At 34.9% G+C, this 20470-nt stretch overlaps 1 pseudogene; it reads left to right on the top strand.

Moving 5' to 3' along the window:
* The first annotated feature begins 18689 nt into the window (after positions 1-18689).
* Positions 18690-19832, top strand: LOC105546444 (annotated as a pseudogene).
* Positions 19833-20470: the final 638 nt, after the last annotated feature.

Genomic DNA, 20470 nt, shown 5'->3' with positions numbered 1-20470 from the left:
GCCTGGGCCTCTCAAAGTGCTGTTATTACAGGCCTGAGCCACCGCGCCCGGCCAGGATTTCTTAAATTGGGATTTTTTTTCAGTTTTCTGTTGCTATGTAACAAATACATTTTAAGCTCAGTGGCTGAAAACAATTACCATTTGAATCTTTCATACTTTTCTGGGTTGTCTGGGCTTAGCTGGATGGATTTCTGGTTCCTGTGATGTCACTTGACTGGACTTGAGCTCCAAGATGGCTCCTGGACTTGTTTGGCAGTTAGTGCTGGCTGTAGCCAGTTCACTTGAAATGTTTGAGAAAGCCTCATCTCTCTTCCATGTGACTCCTTCATGTGGTTTGGGCTTCTCTGGGAGAACAATAGGTTACAAAAAGCAGCATTCAAAGAAGACACATTCCAATGCCTGAGGACTCATCAAGCCTCTGCATTATGCTTGTTAATATCCCATGAGCCAAAGTTAGACATAGGGCAAACTCAAAGTCAAAGTAGGAGGGAACTACACAGGGTCTGAATACAAGAGGGCATGGATTCACCCAGCCACTCAAAAGTAGCATAGTTTCCCTTGCATGCATGTGGTTGAATAGGGGAACGGTTTCGGAAGTGGATGCAGGGCAGTAACATTGAGAAGGCAAGAAGGTTAGCGGGAATGTAGCCTCAGCAGTACTGCGGCTTCAGACTGATCCTATGGGAAGCTCTGAAGCTAAATTTTCATCCAGAGTTAGTCCGGCCTTAAGACAAGGAGCTCTTGTAATTAGGCCAGTAAGTCTTTAGCTCTTTAGCTCTAGGAAGAGGAAGGGAAGTGGGGGTGCATGGCCTCCCAATGAGAATTAGCAGTCAACTATCAGAGTAGCTGGAGCAGGAAGCACTTACAGCACACACAGCATCAACTACAGGTGTTCACCTGCAAAGCTTTGTTGTTATGTTCCTAGGAATATTGATGCTGGCAATGTTGATTCCACACATAACATGGAATACTCCTCTTTGTAAAAATGTCATTCATTCTATGTATCTTTATATTATCATAATAATTGTTGTTTTTTTCTCCTTATGCTCATAAGAAATCTATAGAAGAGAAGAAGAAAATCTATAGCATTTTTATTTTTCCATACTTATTTTTGGAAAAAAAAATATCCTAGTGAAGAATTCACTTTGTAGCATCAAACGCTCAGCCCATAATTCTTTCATTACTGGATGATGATAATGAGTAAAAGTGGTAAAGAAAGAAGAAAAAGATAAAAATGACAAGGAGAATTTCTGCAAAGAGGACTTGGAGAGCTAGGGGGAAAGAAGGAGGCTTCCTGAGGAATAAAAATCAAGTGTCTTTTTACTCAGTGGGAACCTTACCAAAGAGAGCTTACCAGAGAAGACAGGATTTGTTGAGAAATCTTTAATAAAGACCATTGAAAGATGTGTTTGTTCACGAAATACCCAACTACAGACATAATTTAGAGAAATACAAGTGTTTTAAAATCTGAAAAGGAAAACGATGATCTATCTTAAGGACAGAAAATTGTATGTGTTATCACAAGAGAATGAAAATAGGAAGAATCATCTGATATATTTATGAGAATTTAAAAAATCAATTATTAAAGAGATTATGAAATACTTTGAAGAGATAAAAAGGAAGCTGACTTTAAAAATAAATACATGTTTATACTTATAGGACACTACAGCAAAAAATGCAATAATATTTCCATGTGTGTAAGTCTTTCATAAAGTTTACATTCAGATTGCATGAAATATGATACATTTTTAAATTACTTCTATGGTTTTAACATAAAATGTGTAATTGAACAATTTTTTATTATAATGAAAATATTCCTGATTTAATGTGCAAATTGAATATTTTAAATAAAATATTCCTTAGTGTTTGCTTTTGGCCAAATCAAGTGAAAATTCAAATTGTAAAAAAAGTTACAGTCAACAATCATTGTTTACATTAGTGAGCTCATTTACTAAACATTAAAGTAACACTATAATAAACACAACAATTTAGTGCCAGTGAATGAATAGCTTGTTGGGAAGAACAGAAAGTCAAGACAGACTCAAGTGCAAATGAATATATGTATAATATATTAAAAGTTGCCTTAAAATTAGTTATGAAAAGATGAATCCCATTATTTCCTTGTTCTATAGTACAATTCTGATATCTCTGTAGTTGATTTGAAAATAACACATCAACTAATAAAGGTACTAGAAGAAAACACATTACTCTTGGGGCAAGAAAGCATGTTTTAGCAAGGTCACACTATTCTAATCACATACCGTGAAAATATTGATAAATTATCATAACAGTTAAACATTTTTATAGATTAGAAAACCATAAGCAAAATCATATTTAAAACAAGAAATGGGACAGGCATGGTGGCTCACGCCTGTGATCCCAGTACTTTCGGAGGCTGAGGCAGGTGGACCACTTGAGGTTAGGAGTTCGAGATCAGTCTGGCCAACCTGGTGAAACCCCATCTCTACTAAAAATACAAAAATTAGCCAGGCGTGGTGGCACATGCCTGTAATCCCAGTTATGTGGGAGGCTGAGGCAGGAGAATTGCTTGAACCTGAGAGGCGGAGATTGCTGTGAGCTGAGATCGTGTCACCTCATGACAGAGCGAGACTCCGAATCAAAAAAAAAAAAAAAAAAGAGAACAAAATGTTATACAAAGGGTGTAAAAAGGTTAACACTCATCTTTGATAAAGCTCATGTATAAATCATTAATCAATAAAAGTGAAATTCAATTTTGTGTGTGTGTGTGTGTGTGTGTGTGTGTGTAGAATAAGAGAACATACATGTACTGGGTAAGCAACATGATAATAAAAGGCCCATGGAAAAATAAACAAACCACCTAGACACACAGATTATTTTTTAAGAAAAGTGCAATGGTTAAGGAACACATGAAAATATAATAAAGTCGAGGGTAATTTTATAATCTTAAACTATAAAATGTAAAAATCAGCTGGGAATGATGGTACGCACCTGTAGTCCCAGCTTCTCCGGAAGCTAAGGCAGGAGAATCGCTCGAACCCGGAAGGCGAGGTTGCAGTGAGCCGAGATCACGCCACTGCACTCCAACCTGGGTGGCAGAGCAAGATTCTAAAAATAGCATAAAATAGCAATAAATAAACAGCATAAAAAATAGCATAAAACAGGGCAAAAATAGCATAAAATAAAATAAAATTAAAAATAAAATAAAATATAAAATGTAAATAAACCTTTTTAAAATCAATCATAAGCAATTTGATGGAGCCAAGTGTTACCTAGGCTAGTTTGAGGAAATATGCACCTCATGATTTATTGGTGGGAATGTTAATTGATGTAACTTGCTTGTAGGGAGCATCAATATCTACAAAATTTTAGCATGCACATATCATTAGATCAAGAAAATTAACCGAAAAATACACTTGAAAATGTACATGTTCAAGGAACCTCATATAGGCATTATCTGTGATTCAAAAACGTTAAAACAATGATAGGCTAACATCGTGGAATAATTTACAGTTATTATAAAAGAATAAGGTAGATCTACCTGTGATCTAATGTGATCAGAAACACAGGTACACACATGCACACTCATAAACACGCATTCTTCTGTATGCTTTGAAATGTCCTCCAGTAAATAATCTTTTAATAGAACTTGGCTCTGTGGAAGACGAAACAGGTATAATACAAGTGCTGGAAGAAAGCCTGGAGGGAGAGGAATCTGTGATAGCTGAGCCGCACAGTGGAAGCAGGGCAAAATCCCCGTCACTCATAGAGGAGAGCTGCCTGGGCCAGCAACCAGACCCATCTGATAACAATGGGAGCAGGCAATGACTGTCTTATTCTACAGAGATGTGGGGATTTATTTGTGACTGCAGCCTTTCCTTGTCTATATCAGAAAAATAAAATATATATATTTATTACTCTTTTTCCCCAAAAAGTGCAAAATAAATTTTAATATAAGAATTATCTTGTTTGATTTTATTGTACTTTATTTAAATTTTTCTTTCCTATAAGAAAATATTTTCAAATTTTTGGGTTAGAAAACAACTAAAAATTCTCTTACATTCCATTTATTTCAAGATTTCAGCACACAGTTTGGCCTTTATTTTTTCCAAACCAGCAAACATTTTGGAACACAAACTTAGTTGCTCAGCTTTCAGATAAAGCCTAAGAGTATACATATAATGTAAGGCAGGCAGTGAATAGTTTATTTCACAAAATATCACACAGAAATTGTGAAAACAGAGGAATATAGCTTGTGACTACTTAGTTGCCTGAGGTAAGAGATAGGTCTGTATATGAATCATTGCTCAACCAAAAATCTAGTAATAACCCATCTCAGGTAAAGTTCATATTGCACAAGTAAAGAAAACTTTACAGAAATATGCAGCTATAATAATATGCTTCACTATTTTGAACGATTCTAAACATATAATTTGCAAGCGACACCAGATCATAATGTTTTACAGTATTCCGTTTACATTACGAAACTGAATACAAGGTGGCTAAAAGCTACTTACTCCCAGGAATGACATGTCATCATTGAATAGTGAGCGTAGTAAAGATGATCACATCAGCAGTAGCAACACCTTTATTTGAGCTTTGCCTAAACAGAAAAGAATAATGTTAACTTTAACCAGAAGATAGTCCCATGTGTTCTTAAATATACAAATCACTTGATAGTAACAATGTTTTAAAATACTGAAAGCTAAAAATTTTAGTATTTTTATTTACAAAATCAATTGCCTGTCAGTGTTTCATGTGAGTCTTTACTATCTAGAGAGTCATCTAATTTACAAAGCTACAATAGTTTTGGCATAAACATAAATCACATGCCTTTCAATAATCAAGACTTTATTTGTTCTATCCACGAAAAAATACAAGAAAGTCTATGTTTTATTTAAAAAATATTTTTATACATGTGTGTATATGATTTTACATATATAAGCACATTGTGACAAAATATTACATACTGAATTTTTAAATTGACAAATAATAATTGTACACACTCATGGGGTCCATAGTGATGTTTTGAAACAGATCCTACATAGCAGTCATATCAGAAAAATAGCATATTCACCACCTCAGACATGTATCATCCCTTGGTGTTGGGAACATTTAATATCCTCCCTGTACCTATTTGAAACTATATATTAATGTTAACTACAGTCATCCTACAGTGCTATAAAACACTAGAACCTATTCTTTCCATCTAGTTATGGTTTTGTATCCTTGAAGAAAATCTTTCCCTGTGCCTCTTTCCCCCTACTCTTCCCAGCCTCTAGTATCCTCTGTTCTACTTTTTACTTCTATGAGATCACCTTTTTTTTAGCTTCCACATACAAGTGAGAACATGTGGTGTTTCACTTTCTGTGTCTGATTTATTTCACTTAACATAATCCCCTCTGGTTCTTACTATGTTGCCACAAATTACAGGATTTTATTTCTTTTTAATGCCTGAATAGTATTCCATTGTGTATAATATATACCACCTTTTCTTTATCCATCCATCTGTTGTTGTTGGACACCTAGGTTGATCCCATATCTTGGCTATTGTGAACAGGACTGCTATAAACATGGGGGTGCAGATGTCTCTTCCACAAACGATTTCCTTTCCTTTGGATAAATGCCCAGTAGTGAGATTGCTGGATCGTATGGGAGTTCTTCTTGTGGTGTTTTGGGGAAACTCCATTCTGTTCTCCATAGTAGCTGTACTAGGTTTAGTTTTTTGTTTTTTGTTTTTTGTTTTTTCTGATCTCTCTACATTAAACTCTCCTCTCTCTCAAAGCAGGCAACACTTGGTGGCACACTTGGGGTATCTCTGGCTTACGTAAGTTGTCTTCTACAGAGTGTTCCTTCTTGTGTTCACACTAGTTTGGATGATCATCTTTTATTCTATTTTCCTCATATAAAGAACTTCTACGTCAACTGATTTCAGTTTTCAGATAAATACCTGGCTCTCTATTTTATTGTAGAATTGAAAAAAAACAGAAAGTGATAAATACTTTGGTTGTGGAATCAATTAGATTTTTAAACAGATTTATCTTCCCAGTATTCTCCCAATATTCCATAAAACAATATATTTTTACTCAGTATTATTTTAAAATACTTCAAGGTCTCACTAAAGGCAAGACACGCCTATATGAAATTTGAAATGTTATTAAAATGGAAACATTCTGCTAGCGGTGATTTCATTAGCAGTGGGAAATATGCAAATATTTCTAGAGTAAATTGATTGAGGTTTATCTCTCTGTGAAGCTGCTTGAGAGTTTCCACCCTTATCCAGGTGTTGCAGTGTAGGCAGACACATGTTATGAACAAAGGGACTCTTTGATGCCAACATCATATCACTCCAAATTGAACAATGCACCTTATCACAAGGCAATTATTTCTTGTTTTATCCCATCATTAAAAGAAAATAAGAGTGGAAATGCATGTGCTTGCAGTCCTCTAATATATTTGTTAGAAACAAGCTTGATGGGGCGGGCATGTAAAGCAAAAAGGACTCTTCTGTAAAGAGGCTGATTCACCACCAAGTGCATGCTTTGGATTTATCAGGGTAAGAGATGAAAATAAGAAGATGCAACAATCTTTCTTTGTTCTTAGATGTCTGGAGATATTTTACTTCATTCATTTGCTTTCAAACAAGTACAAACTGCTGCTCAATGTCATCTACTATTAGCCTTCATCTGGATGAGCACATTTTATCTTGAACTTCGACCCACTTCCCAACTTCTCCTTGACACTTTACACTGGGATGCAAACTTTATGCAGGTAGGGACTTTGTTTTTGGCACTGACATCTCTCCAATATCTAACACATGGTCAGTAAACATCTATGAATGAATGAATGGAGCTAGAATTGTCATGAGCCACATATTCTCTATTTGAGACACAATTTTGAATTTCTGTCAAACAGACGCTAGAAAGAGCTTCAGGATTTGGAGAAGAGTTACTAAGACCATCTATTTCTTCTGTCTCTACTACATACGAATCCAAAACACCAAAAAGAAAAGAAGTGTTAGTTACAGCCTTATTACTTATTTCTATAGAAAATCTAGTTCACTCAAACTAATGACACATACGACCACAACGTTCATGTTTTTCTATTATGTTTAAAGCAATACAGTCATCAAAATAATGGACATTTCATTGATTAGTTTTGACTTTTCAGGTGATTTCTGACAATGATATTCTATAAGATAATAAAATACCATTATTGTAATGAGAACTAATATTTTATTAGCACTTCACAACTTAAAAAGTACATCCGCACTTATTTAGTAATTATATAAGCCATTACTCATTTTGTTTTTCTTTTCTGATCTTAAACTTTAAACATGTATTTAATGTCTCGCTCTATATTTATTAATTATTCTTCTTTATTTAGTGTCTATAACACCTTACATATGACGTGTGGGTAGGAGAAGTGTTAGAGGCTTTTAACATATGTTATTTTGTTTAATCTCCAGAAAAATCTTACAAAGCTTATAATACTCCCATCACACACAGGAAAAAAAGAAGATTCAGCAGGATAGAGACTACATATTTTAAAGTCTGTTTTCTTTCTGCTATTTCAGACTACTGTCTACATAACACTTAATATGTTGGGTTAATGACTATGGAGACTGGTTGGCCTACATCCCAAGGTTCTTTTTATTTGCATATCTTCACTTTTAGAGAAATTAGTCACAGGAGAGTCTTCTAGTTTGTCCCACTCTTACAGGTTTTATCCTGCTAATTATTTTCCTAGTACTTTTTTAGTCTTGTTCAAAAACTGTTATTAGATAAAATGTTCTTCTCAGACATATAAGTAACTTCTGGATTGAATGTTTCTTAGTAGTAATTTTTATTTTTATTGTTTATTGCCCTGCTTCTGAATGTGGAAAAATATTAAATCACAAATTAAAGTTCTGTATTAGCTCTTTTTATTTTAGTATAGCCATGAAGGGCAGTATAGTTGAGAGGTGGGGTAAGAAACAGAGACAGTTCAGATAATCAATAAGACTACTACTACTTAGGATTAATCAGTTCTGAAACCCAAAATGTCAGCAGCATAAGCGCACATCAGTTAACATACTAGCTAATGACTGAAATTTAATTTGATTATATGTTGTGTAATCCACATTTTTACATAATATGTAGTTACTTTAAGTTATACCCAATAACAAGTTTCAAAATGGAGATGCCTCATTTGCTTGGACTTTGGTGTTTTAATCTTTTTCATCTAGATATGATTTCAGCTATAATCTGTTGTTTAAACCAGAATGTAATTTATTCAAAGGACATCCAAGTGGAGAAATACCTTATAATCACTTTAACTGTCTACACCATTGCATAACCACTCTCATGTCTGAATTAGTCTCAAAACAAATTAAACTGGACTCAGGAAAACAGGAGTCTAATTCCAGATCTACCAGTGGATAGTTGTGAGACGTCCTCAAAGTTTGGTCAATTATGTTTGTAGGATGTTTTTTGTTTGCATTAGTCATTTTTGCCCAACATTATCCCTGAAGTCTTTAGGCCTCCCTCTTTCAGGGAAAAGCATAAAATTCCCAGAATCACCTATCATTTGATTGATACCATCATAGTTTTCCTTCTTATTATTAGCATCCATACTAAGGCTAAAAAAAAATCTCATAATCAATTGCCATTCAATTCAGTCAGTATTGGTGTCTGTAAAATGTCTCAAGAAACTTTTAGTAGATTTGTAATTTAAGAGAAATCTTATATATATACATATATGTGTGTATATATATGTGTGTATATATGTGTGTGTGTATATATATGGTAGCTGTATTAGTTAAGGGAAGTATACTACTTATAGATTTAACAATAAACTTTGCAATACAAAAATCTTTGTAGAATTTTATTTCTCGTAATTTGACTTAACATTTAAATACCTTTAGCTAATATGTTATCTACACTTATGTAGCACATACTATGTAACAATCACTGCACTAGCATCCCAAATGCATGAAACTGTTCAATCTTCACATCTTTGCGGGTTGTAAAGTATAAGGCTATGAGGAGTTAAATTATCCAAAGTGACCCTCCAGGTAAGTGATAGATCCAATATTTGAATTGTGGATGAGATAACAAAATAAAAGATACATCTTTTATGGAATATGGTGTTTCTCTAGGAATAGGAGCTTGAGATCTTTTTAGAGTATCTATAAGTCAGGATCCAATCAGGAGAAAGATATCACATAGTAATTTGAAAAGATGAAGTTTAACATGAAACATTATTTAATTACGATAAAAGTTACTACAAAATATACATAGAACTCTGAAGGGTTCTATAGGGATGAGTGAGAGTATTCAAGGGAGAACAAAGTTGGAAGTGAGGTCTCTCCCAAAGCTGAGGCTCCAACGTAACGTCATTGGAGAAGGCGTGCTTTATGTCCATTGGAAGGCAAAGAAGTTTGCTGGTTTTCCTAGGCCAGAGAATAAGCAGAAGTAAAATTTTCAGGGTATAAAGATGCTGAGGCTGACAGACAGACACATAAAGGGAGTAGGGGTGCTGCTGCAAGTGTGAGACCAGGAGCAAGTGACATCTGTTTTGGGAGGAAAACAGAAAACAGCCCTCTGGATTGCAGGTGAGCAGAGGCTGCTGCAACTTTCAGAGCCACAGGAAAATTGTCAAAGAGTCAAAGTTGGTGGATGATTTTGCAGAGGGCATTGGTGTGACCCAGCAGGTTCTAGGCCTTAAGCATGAAGACAGTCTGTAGGCAAGGGAATTTCCACGCCCAGGCCAAGGTTTTAAAGTCACTGAGGAACTGCGCCCTCTGAGTCTGATGTCTCCACCCACATACCCTGTTGACTAACTGTTGCAGAAGTATGAGAAAACAAAATAAGGCCTGATAGAACCAGGAAGAAAATCTCCCTCTCGCCTACAATGCCACTACAGCACCCAATTCTGACCAGGCTTTACATAGTGGTCCCTGTATAGCAGAAATGCTTAGAGAGTTCAGTACATTATCATAGAACTGGTACTCAAGGGTGGATTTACAGACCAGATGCAGTAAATTGATAACCAGCACAGACCATGACAAATTTGTTGTTATAGAGTTTATTTACACGGTTTAAAAATCATTTGAAAAGAGTGCCACCAATAATTAAAATTACATCGTAAGTTAAACATCTGAGTTATTGCACAGACTTTTTAAGACCACACAAATTTTGTTGCAGAAATTGCAAGGAATGGAATTGCCCCCAACTGAACACAGCCACTGATGGCTCTCACCTTTCAAAGTATAGGTTTCCCCTTTATATTATTGAATAAGCCACTTTCCTAGTTTCATGTAAGGAATGATTTCAAATGGAAGGACTTTAGCCATCTCTCAGTAATGATACAATGAAAGCTATCAATCCTTGTGATGACTCTTCAAAATCCCAAGCATAAGTGCCTTTCACTAAAGTAGATATGTTTCATGGAAGATACACAAATTTAAAAAAAAGAGAGAAAAGTTAAAAAAGAATTTCAGAGAAGTTTACAGTTTTCTATTATAATTGCTTTTAAAACTGAAAGAAATTTTCATCCACACAACCCAAATTCTATTCTAGTTTTAGGTTTAGAAGATGTTGAAATGAATCAGGAAACTCTATAGCATTATTTTTGGTTAACTTTTATCATTAGGAGCTAAGTATAAACTCATTTGTGTTCTCCTAAAGTTTTGAAATTGGTTCTGGTTTGGTTTTTGAATTATTATTTGGAGGAAGAGAGCAGATTTTTTTTTCAACCATTCTTTTTAATATACTTGGAAGAAAATCAAGTAGGACTGGGAATATATTAAATTATAATTTATGCTCCCTTAAACTTAGCTAGATTTGAAGAATTTATGTTGCCCCAAATACTTGAGCCAGTTTTATGTTCTTAACATAGCAACAAACAAAATGTTAAGGAAAATCCTTTCGAACGATTACACTGCTCCAATTATCTTCTCTTCCCTGAATGTGAAGGAAATGTCAAGTGGGGGAAGTTTAAAATGATTAATATATTGCTCTCTAATTAAAATAACAGTAGACAAATTATACTGAATGGGCAAAAGCTGGAAGCATTCCCTTTGAAAACTGGCATAAGATCAGGATGCCCTCTCTCACAATTCCTATTCAACACAGTACTGGAAATTCTGGTAAGGGCAATCAGGCAAAAGAAAGAAATAAGGAGTATCAGGAAGAAAGGAAGTCAAATTGTCTCTGTTTGCAGATGACATGATTCTATATTTAGAAAACCCCATTGTATCAGCCCCAAAACTCCGTAAGCTGATAGGCAACTTTAGCAGAGTCTCAGGATACAAAAATCAATGTGCAAAAATCACAAGCATTCCTGTACACGAACAATAGACAAGCAAAGAACCAAACCATGAAAAAACTCCCATTCCCAATTGCTACGAAGAGAATAAAATACCTAGGAATACAACTTACAAGGGACTGAAGGACCTACTCAAGGAGAACTACACACCACTGCTCAAGGGAATAAAAGAGGACACAAATAGAAAAATCATTCCATGCTTACAGACAGGAAGAATCAATATTGTGAAAATGGCCATACTGCCCAAAGTAATTTATAGATTCCATGCTATTCCCATCAAGCTACCATTGACTTTCCTCACAGAACTAGAAAAAAAACACTTTAAATTCCATATAGAACCCCAAAAAAAGCCTGTATAGCCAAGACAATCCTAAGCAAAAGAAGAAAGCTGGAGACATCATGCTACCTTACTTCAAACTATACTACAAGGCTACAATAACCAAAACAGCATGGCATTGGTACCAAAACAGATGTATAGACCAATAGAACAGACCAGAGACCTCAGAAATAACACCACAAATCTACAACTGTCTGATCTTTGACAAACCTGATAAAAACAAGCAATGGGGAAAGGATACCAATATTTAATAAATGGTGCTGGGAAAACTGGCTAGCCATATGCAGAGAACCAAAACTGGACTCTTTCCTCACACCTTACACAAAAATTAACTCAAGATGTATTAAAAACTTAAGTGTAAAACCCAAAACCATAAAAACCCTAGAAGAAAACCTAGGCAATACCATTCAGGACATAAGCATGAGCAAAGACTTCATGACTAAAACACCAAAAGCAATGGCAACAAAAGCCAAAATTGACAAATGGAATCTAATTAAACTAAGGAGCATCTAGGCAGCAAAAGCAACTAGCATCAGAGTGAACAGGTAACCTAAGAAATGAGAGAAAATATTTGCAATCTACCCATCTGGCAAAGGTCTAATATCCAGAATCTATAAGGAACTTAAACAAATTTACAAGAAAGAAACAACCCCATCAGAAAGTGGGCAAAGGATATGAACAGGCACTTCTCAAAAAAAGACATTTATGCCGCCAACAACCACATGAAAAAAAGCTCATCATTTCTGATCATTGGATAAATTCAAATTAAAACCACAATGAGATACCATCTCATGCCAGTCAGAACGACAATTATTAAAAAGTCAGGAAACAATAGATGCTGGCAAGGATGTGGAGAAATAGGAACGCTTCTGCACTGTTGGTGAGAGTGTAAATTAGTTCATCCATTGTTGAAGACAGTGTGGTGATTTCTCAAGGATCTACAACCAGAAATACCATTTGACTCAGCAATCCCATTACTGGGTATATACTCAAATGATTAAAAATCATTCTACTATAAAGACACATGCAGATGCATGTTTATTGCAGCACTATTTACAATAGCAAAGACTTGGAACCAACCCAAATGCCCATCAATGTTAGACTGAATAAAGAAAATGTGGCATGGAATACTATGCAGCCATAAAAAAAGGAGATCATGTCCTTTGCAGGGACGTGGATGAAGGTGGAAGCCTTCAAACTCAGCAAACTAACACAGAAAAAGAAAAGCAAACACCACATGTTTTCAAACATAAGTGGGAGTTGAACAACGAGAACACATGGACACAGGGAGGCGAAGAACGCATGGACACAGGGAGGGGAACAACACAACCAGCGCCTGTAGGGGTTGAGCGGGGACAGGAGGGAGAGTATTAGGACAAATACCTAATGCATGCAGGGCTTAAAACTCTAGATGACGGGTTGATGGGTGCAGCAAACCACCATGGCACATGTATACCTATGTAACAAACCTGTACATTCTGCATATGTGTCCTGGAACTTAGAGTAAAATTTTAAAAAAGGCTATTATAAGAGATTTGCTCACAGTATGGCCAAGTGAAGGCCTAAAATTAAAGAAAAACAATCTTCAGATTATAACGATAAACTCAGAAAAAATAAAAAACGATCACCTACAGGTGTTTAATAGTGAAAAAAATAATTTGGCAGACTTTAGTGGAAAGCCAACCAGTGGAAGAAGGAAAAAGCATGGGTGGTTTCCCACTTTACCAGCTTTAAACAGACAGATTACAGTCAATCCAACATGTGAGAGATAAAACTCTAGGAGAAGAAAAGATCTATAGAGTTTTCAATGTGAATAAAACCAAGTAAAATCCTTGCTTAAAACAGTCATTCTTGGCCTGGTGCGGTGGTGGCTCATGCCTAATCCCAGCACTTTGGGAGGCCAAGGTGGGCTGATCACGAGGTCAGAAGATGGAGACCATCCTGGCTAACACGGTGAAACCCCGTCTCTACTAAAAATAAAAAAAATTAGCCCGATGTGGTGGCAGATGCCTGTAGTCCCAGCTACTTGGGAGGCTGAGGCAGGAGAATGGCATGAATCCAGGAGGTGGAGCTTGCAGTGAGCCAAGATCATGCCACTGCACTCCAGCCTGGGTGACAGAGCGAGATTCCGTCAAAAAAAAAAAAAAAAAAAATCGTTCTTTGGAGAAATGTAAAATAATAAAAAATCTATGCAACATAGCAGTTACAATGGCTAGGATACAACAAGATATAACCCCAAAATTATCTCACAACTAAGAAGAAAATCATAATTTATTCTCAAGTAAAAGATTAACCAAGAAATACAAACCCAGGATGACCAATATAGAAGAATTAGAAGGCAAGTTTTCTCAATTTGGAGAAAGAAATTTATGGATTCAAAAATATTAGCAAATCTCAAACAAGATAATTATAAAAACCACCACTAAGCACATCACAAATAAAATACAAAAAAATAAAAAATAAAAATTAAGAAAAAGTCTTAAAAAAAAAGCCAGAGAAAAATGGAATATAATGTACAGGGAAAGAGTAATTCTAAACATTGTTAATTACTAATTAAAAACCACCAAGATCAGAAAACAGTAGAACAACAGCCTTAAAGCGCTGAAGGAAAGAAAGAGAAAAAGTAATCAGAATTCTGTATCTGTCTCAGAAACTGGAAATTATTCTTCAAAAATGAAAGTGAACTAAAAATACACACATAAAAATGAAAGAATCAGGTCCCAAGACATTTGCACTATTAAAAAAAAAGTTAAAGGAAGTTTTTAAAATCATACCAGATTGAAAGTGAAATCTACATGAAGGAAAGGCAAGGCTTAGACAAAATATCTGGACAAATTTAACACCTTTTTATTTTTAATTGATTTCAGATTAATATGAGTGTTTAAAGCAAACATGTTCACATTGTATCTCAGAGCCCACCGTGATTGCAGATGGATACATATGGAAACTGCAGTATGAGTGAAGGAGTAGGGGGTGGACATGCATTGCTGCTAAGTATTTTCTTCATAGTGTGTAAAATTGAAAAATGTTAACTCCAACTAGACTCCGAAAAGTTACAGATTCATATTGTGATCCTTGTTTTAACCACAATAGACTTAATGCTAAGGGGCATATCTAAAAATCCATTAGACGATAGAAAATGAGCTTCTGAAAACATTTTCAAAGAATCCAAAAGAATTGAGGAAAGAGAAACAGAGGGAAAAAACGAGAGCGGATATATAGAAAATGCTAGATCTAAATTCAAAAGCCAAAAAAGTATGTAAATATGAATATGATAGCACTCCAATTAAAAGACAGAAAGTATTAGAATAGGTTAAAAGACATGTTCCAACTATACACTATCTACAAAAGACAGACTTGAATATAATGTCACAGATAAGTTGAAAGCAGACGAATGAAAAGTGGTAAGACAGGAACGGTGGAGTGACTATATTAACATCAGATAATAGCAATTTGAAGTAAAAGTGTTACAAGAAATAAAATGAGTTATTTTCTAATAACAAATGCGTCTATTCTTTAGGAATACATAACAATCATAAATGTCTATGTGCCTAGTAAAAGCTCTTAAATACATGAAGCAAGCATAAACATTAAAAGGAGACTTAGGAGATGTAGGCCTTTTCATGGTCATAGTTGGAGATGCTAACATCACTTTCTCAGTAGTTGGTAGACTAGTTAGGTTGAAGAAAATGAGTAAAGATAAAGATGATCTGAACAAGAACAATAACTTTGACTTTTCAAATGTGTATAGTATATTCATTGAGATAGATCATATGGTACTTTACAAAACAAGGCTAGATATAATAAAAATGGCTGAAATAACACAGTGTATGTTTTCTGACAATAATAAAATAAAATTAAAAACCAGTAACAGGCTGGGCATGGTGGCTCATGCTTGTAATCCCAGCACTTTGGAAGGCAGAGGTGGGCAGATCACAAAGTCAGGAGTTCGAGACTAGCCTGGCCAATATGGTGAAACCCCATTTCTACTAAAAAAATACAAAAATTTGCCGGGCCTAGTGGTGTGCACCTGTATTCCCAGCTACTCAGGAGACTAAGGCAGGAGAATCACATGAACCCGGGAGGAGGAGGTTGCAGAGAGCCGAGATCGCGCCATGGCACTCCAGTCTGGGTGACAGAGCGAGACTCTGTCAAAAAGAACAAAAGAAAACATAACAAAACAAAAAAAAAGATATATAGAAAAATGCAAATATTTGGAAATTAAACAGCATAATTTTCAATAATTATTCAAATCAAAATCATAAAAGTTAGAACGATTGTAAATTAAATGATACAGAAAATATTACATATAAAAATATATAGCATGCAGTTAAAAATGTTTAGAAGAAATTTCATAACTTTAGATTCTTATAATAGAAAGGAAGAAAAACCTAAAATTCATGATCTATGATTCATCCTAAGTAGACAGAAAAAAGAAAGTGAAGTAAATCTTAAGTAATATAAGAGTAGAATTCAATAAAATAGAAAACAAAACAACACAAAAAAACCCAAAGCCAAAAGTGGCACTTTCAAAAGATCCACAAATTGATAGATCCATGTGTTCAAGAAAACAAAAAAGAAAAGGCACAGATATCAGTAATGAAAAAAGTGTTTCTGACTACTGATCCTACAGACAATAAATTATAAAGTAATATGAACAACTTAATGAAATCTACAGACACACACACACGTAATACACACACACACACGAACACGCATACACACCCCATAGATGGCCTAGTACTTTCACTGGTGAATTACATCAAACATTTAAAAATTACCAGTCTTGGCTGGGCACGGTGGCTCACCCCTGTAATCCTAGTACTTTGGGAGGCCGATCTGGGCGGATCATCTGCGGTCAGGAATTTTGAGACTAGCCTGACCAACATGGTGAAATCCTGTCTCTACTAACAGTACAAAATTAGTCGGGCGTGGTGGCACGTGCCTGTAATCCCAGCTACTCAGGAGGCTGAGGCAAGAGAATCGCTTAAACCCAGGAGACGGAGGTTGCAGTGAGCTGAGATCACGCTATTGCACTCCAGCCTGGAGACAGAGCAAAACTGCATCTCAAAAACAAACAAAAAAAAAAACAGTACCAGAAGTATCAGTTTTAAACAAACTCTGTCAAAAATGAAACAAGAAATAACTCTAATACCAAAACTCAAAAAAGACATTATAAAAATAGAAAATTACAAGCCAATAACCCTAAGGAATCTACCTCTTAATAAAATATTAGCAAGTTGAATCCACCTATGATAATACCTTACAACTAAATGGAATTTATTTTAAAAACTGCTAGATTGGCTTAATGTTCAATGCTAATCAATATAATTTGCCATAATATCAGAATAAAAAGAATAATCATGTGATCATTTCAGTAAGTGTGTAAAAATATTTAACAAAGCTTAACTCTCAGGCGCACTACAAAGTCTTCAGAAAACAGGAGTCAGAGGGAATCCCCTTGACTTAATAAAGGGTAAGTATTAAAAAAAAAACTGAAGGTAACATTTTACTTAATAGTGAATCATTGCAGAAATTTCCCCTCAGTTTGGGAAAAAGGGATGAGTACTTCCATTATTTCTTACCAATATTTAACTAAATGGCCTAGCCATTATAACTAACTAAATAAGCCAAAAGCATAAAAGTGATAGAGGAAGAAATAAAACTTACTCTATTTGCAGATGACATAATTGCTTATGTAGAAAATTTTAAGGAACCTATCTATAAAATGGTTTTTTAAACTAACTAATGAATTCAGCATATTCACAAGGTAGAAGTTAACGAATAAAACACGTTGTATTCATATATGTGAGTAGAAAATATTTAGAAAATAAAAAATTTAAAAAGCAATTTATAATGAGGTCACAATCATTAAACGCTTATGAATAATCATGAAAATATATGCAAAGTCTCTCAATAAAAGCTATATTTTATTATGTATTTGCAGAGAAAATTTTAAAAACACCAGAAGATAGATGTGAAGATGGATTATGTTCATAGACCAGAGTGATCAATATTATTAAGATGCCAATAGCCAAATTTATCTCTAGATCAAATAATCCTCACCATTACTCTTTTGCTTACTTGTAGAAGAGTTTTTATAGAAATTGACAAATTAATCTTAAAATTGATACGAAAACGAAAAATAGAAAATCTTAAAAATGAAAAACAAAATTGGAAGAATTATACTATCTGATTTTAAGACTTGCAGTAAAGCTACTGCACAAAGGAGTGTGGAAATGACATAAGTAACAAATAATAAATTAACAAAGGAAAATTAGAAGCCCAGAAATAGACCCAGTCACTGGGTTTTCACAAAGAAACCAAAGAAATTTAATGGATAAAAGTAAGTCTTTTACACAAATTATGCAGGAAAAACTATTTAAAAATATTTTTAAAATAAGCCTCACCCCTATTTCACACCACACACAAATATTAATTTGAATTGGATCATCAATTTAAACATAAAAGCTGAAATCATAGAGTTTATTAAAAACATAAATCTTTATAATCTTGAGGTTAGCAAATATTTCTTAGACAAGTCACAGAAAGCAAAAAATCTAAAGTAATAAATTATACTTTTTAAAATTAAAATTATCTACTCTTCAACAGCACTGTTGAGAAAAGAAACAGGGAAATCATCTATTAGAAGAAAATATTTGAAAAGTATATATTTAACAAAGGACCAGTATCTAAGATATATAAATATCTTGTATAACTCAGTAATTGGAGTAAATAACCCCATGAAAAATGGGCCAATGAGTTGTACAGACAAGGAAACCAATTGTGAATCAGCACATGAAAAATGGGAAACTTAATCATCAGGGAAATCTGAGAAGTCACAAAGAGGAATCACTACACACCTACCGTCATGGCTGAAATTAAAATGATCGGCAATACTAAAATTTAGTGAGAATTTGAAGAGATAAGTTTCGTAGCATATTATGGGAAAGTAAAATGGTTCAGCTATGTTTTTAAATGGTTCGGCAGTTAAAGTCAAACACGAACCTATCATCCTTGTGGCACAGGCATTTCATTTACTCAAGAGATTATGGTTTTCGGCATGAAGGAAATTTATGTGAAGTTTGTGTCTCAGAAAATCCGCGAAACCCGCTGGCGACCGCTGCCTCCGGGAAGTTTGCAGACCGCGGAGACGTTTGCTACAGGATCTTGGGACCATGAGGAAAATTATGTTTCACCGTGGTCTATTGGAGATTTTGGAAGCTTGGACTCTGATGGAGGGTTTGAAGGAGACCATCAGTTATTGTGTGATATCAGACACCATGGTGATGTCATGGATTTACCGTCTTTTGACCAGGAAAGAATTGTCACTGCTTCATCAACAGGATGTGTAACAGTTTTCCTTCACCATCCGAATAACCAGACTCTGTCAGTCAACCAGCAGTGGACTACAGCTCACTACCACGCAGGCCCTGGCACTCCTTCCTACAGCAGTGCACCATGTGTAGGTGTTGTGTGCAACAACCCAGAAATCGTTACAGTTGGAGAGCATGGTCGAATAAATCTCTTCAAAGCTGATCACAAGGAAGCTACAAGAACCATAGACAATGCAGATAGTAATACATTCCATGCTGTAACCTTTCTTCAAACTCCTGAGATTCTTACTGTAAATTCAACTGGACAGTTGAAAACATTGGATTTCAGACAACAAGGAAATGAGCTTTCTCATATATTGTCACTGACTAGTGACCGAGTGCCACTCCACTGTGTTGATAGACATCCCAACCAACAGCATGTTGTAGCTACTGGTGGCCAAGATGGAATATTGAGTATTTGGGATGTTAGACAAGGTACTATGCCTGTATCACTGCTGAAGGCTCGTGAAGCTGAAATGTGGGAAGTTCACTTTCACCCATCCAACCCAGATCATCTGTTTACCTGCTCTGAAGATGGATCCCTCTGGCACTGGGATGCTTCTACAGATGTACCTGAAAAGTTGTCACTCTTTCACCAAGGAGGAAGAAGCAGTACTTTTTTGTCTCAGAGCATTAGTAACCAAGCTAATGTTCACCAGTCTGTCATTAGCTCCTGGCTCAGCACTGATCCTGCAAAACACCGAATTGAAATCACAAGCTTACTTCCAAGTAGGTCTCTGTCTGTGAACAGTTTGGATGTTTTAGATCCTTGTCTTGTTTGTGGAACTGATGCAGAAGCAATTTATGTTGCTAGATACCTTTTTTCATAGAAATACTGTAATTATAAGATTTCAGATAGAACATAGAATTAGCCTTTTGAAATCCAACTTCTGTGCAAAATTTTACTATTTTGTAATAGTAAAATTATCCATCAATGTACATAATTTTTTAATAAAATGAAATATACATAAAAAAGAGATTATAAAATGTTTATGTAATTATGTATATGTGGTAATGTAAATTATATATGTGTATTCACAAAGATATTGTAAAAGAATATTCATTGCAGCTTTATTCATAATAAAGGTTGAAAACAGCTCAGGTGTCCATCCATAGGAGAATGAATAAACAGACTAATACAACAAAATACTACGTAGTAGTAAAAAAGAAGCAAAACACTAATACGCAAGACATACCAATCTCAAAAACATTATATTGAACAGAAGAAGCTCTACACAAATAATAAGTACTACATAATTCCTTTTATATAAAGTTATAAAGTAGGTAAAAATAATCCAAGTCTGTAAAAATTTAGAACAGTGGTATGAGGGTATGGGGACAGGATTCAGTTAACAGGGACATTGGTTGATGTAATGTTCTATTTATTGATCAGATTTGGGTTACGGAGATGTATGCACTACTAACCATTAGTGAATACACCTACTTAAGATTTCTACATTTTACTGCA

This window comes from Mandrillus leucophaeus, unplaced genomic scaffold (genome assembly GCF_000951045.1).
Source record: "Mandrillus leucophaeus isolate KB7577 unplaced genomic scaffold, Mleu.le_1.0 Scaffold36, whole genome shotgun sequence".
In the NCBI taxonomy this organism is placed as follows: Eukaryota; Metazoa; Chordata; class Mammalia; order Primates; family Cercopithecidae; genus Mandrillus; species Mandrillus leucophaeus.
This window is presented reverse-complemented; position numbering and strand designations above follow the sequence as displayed.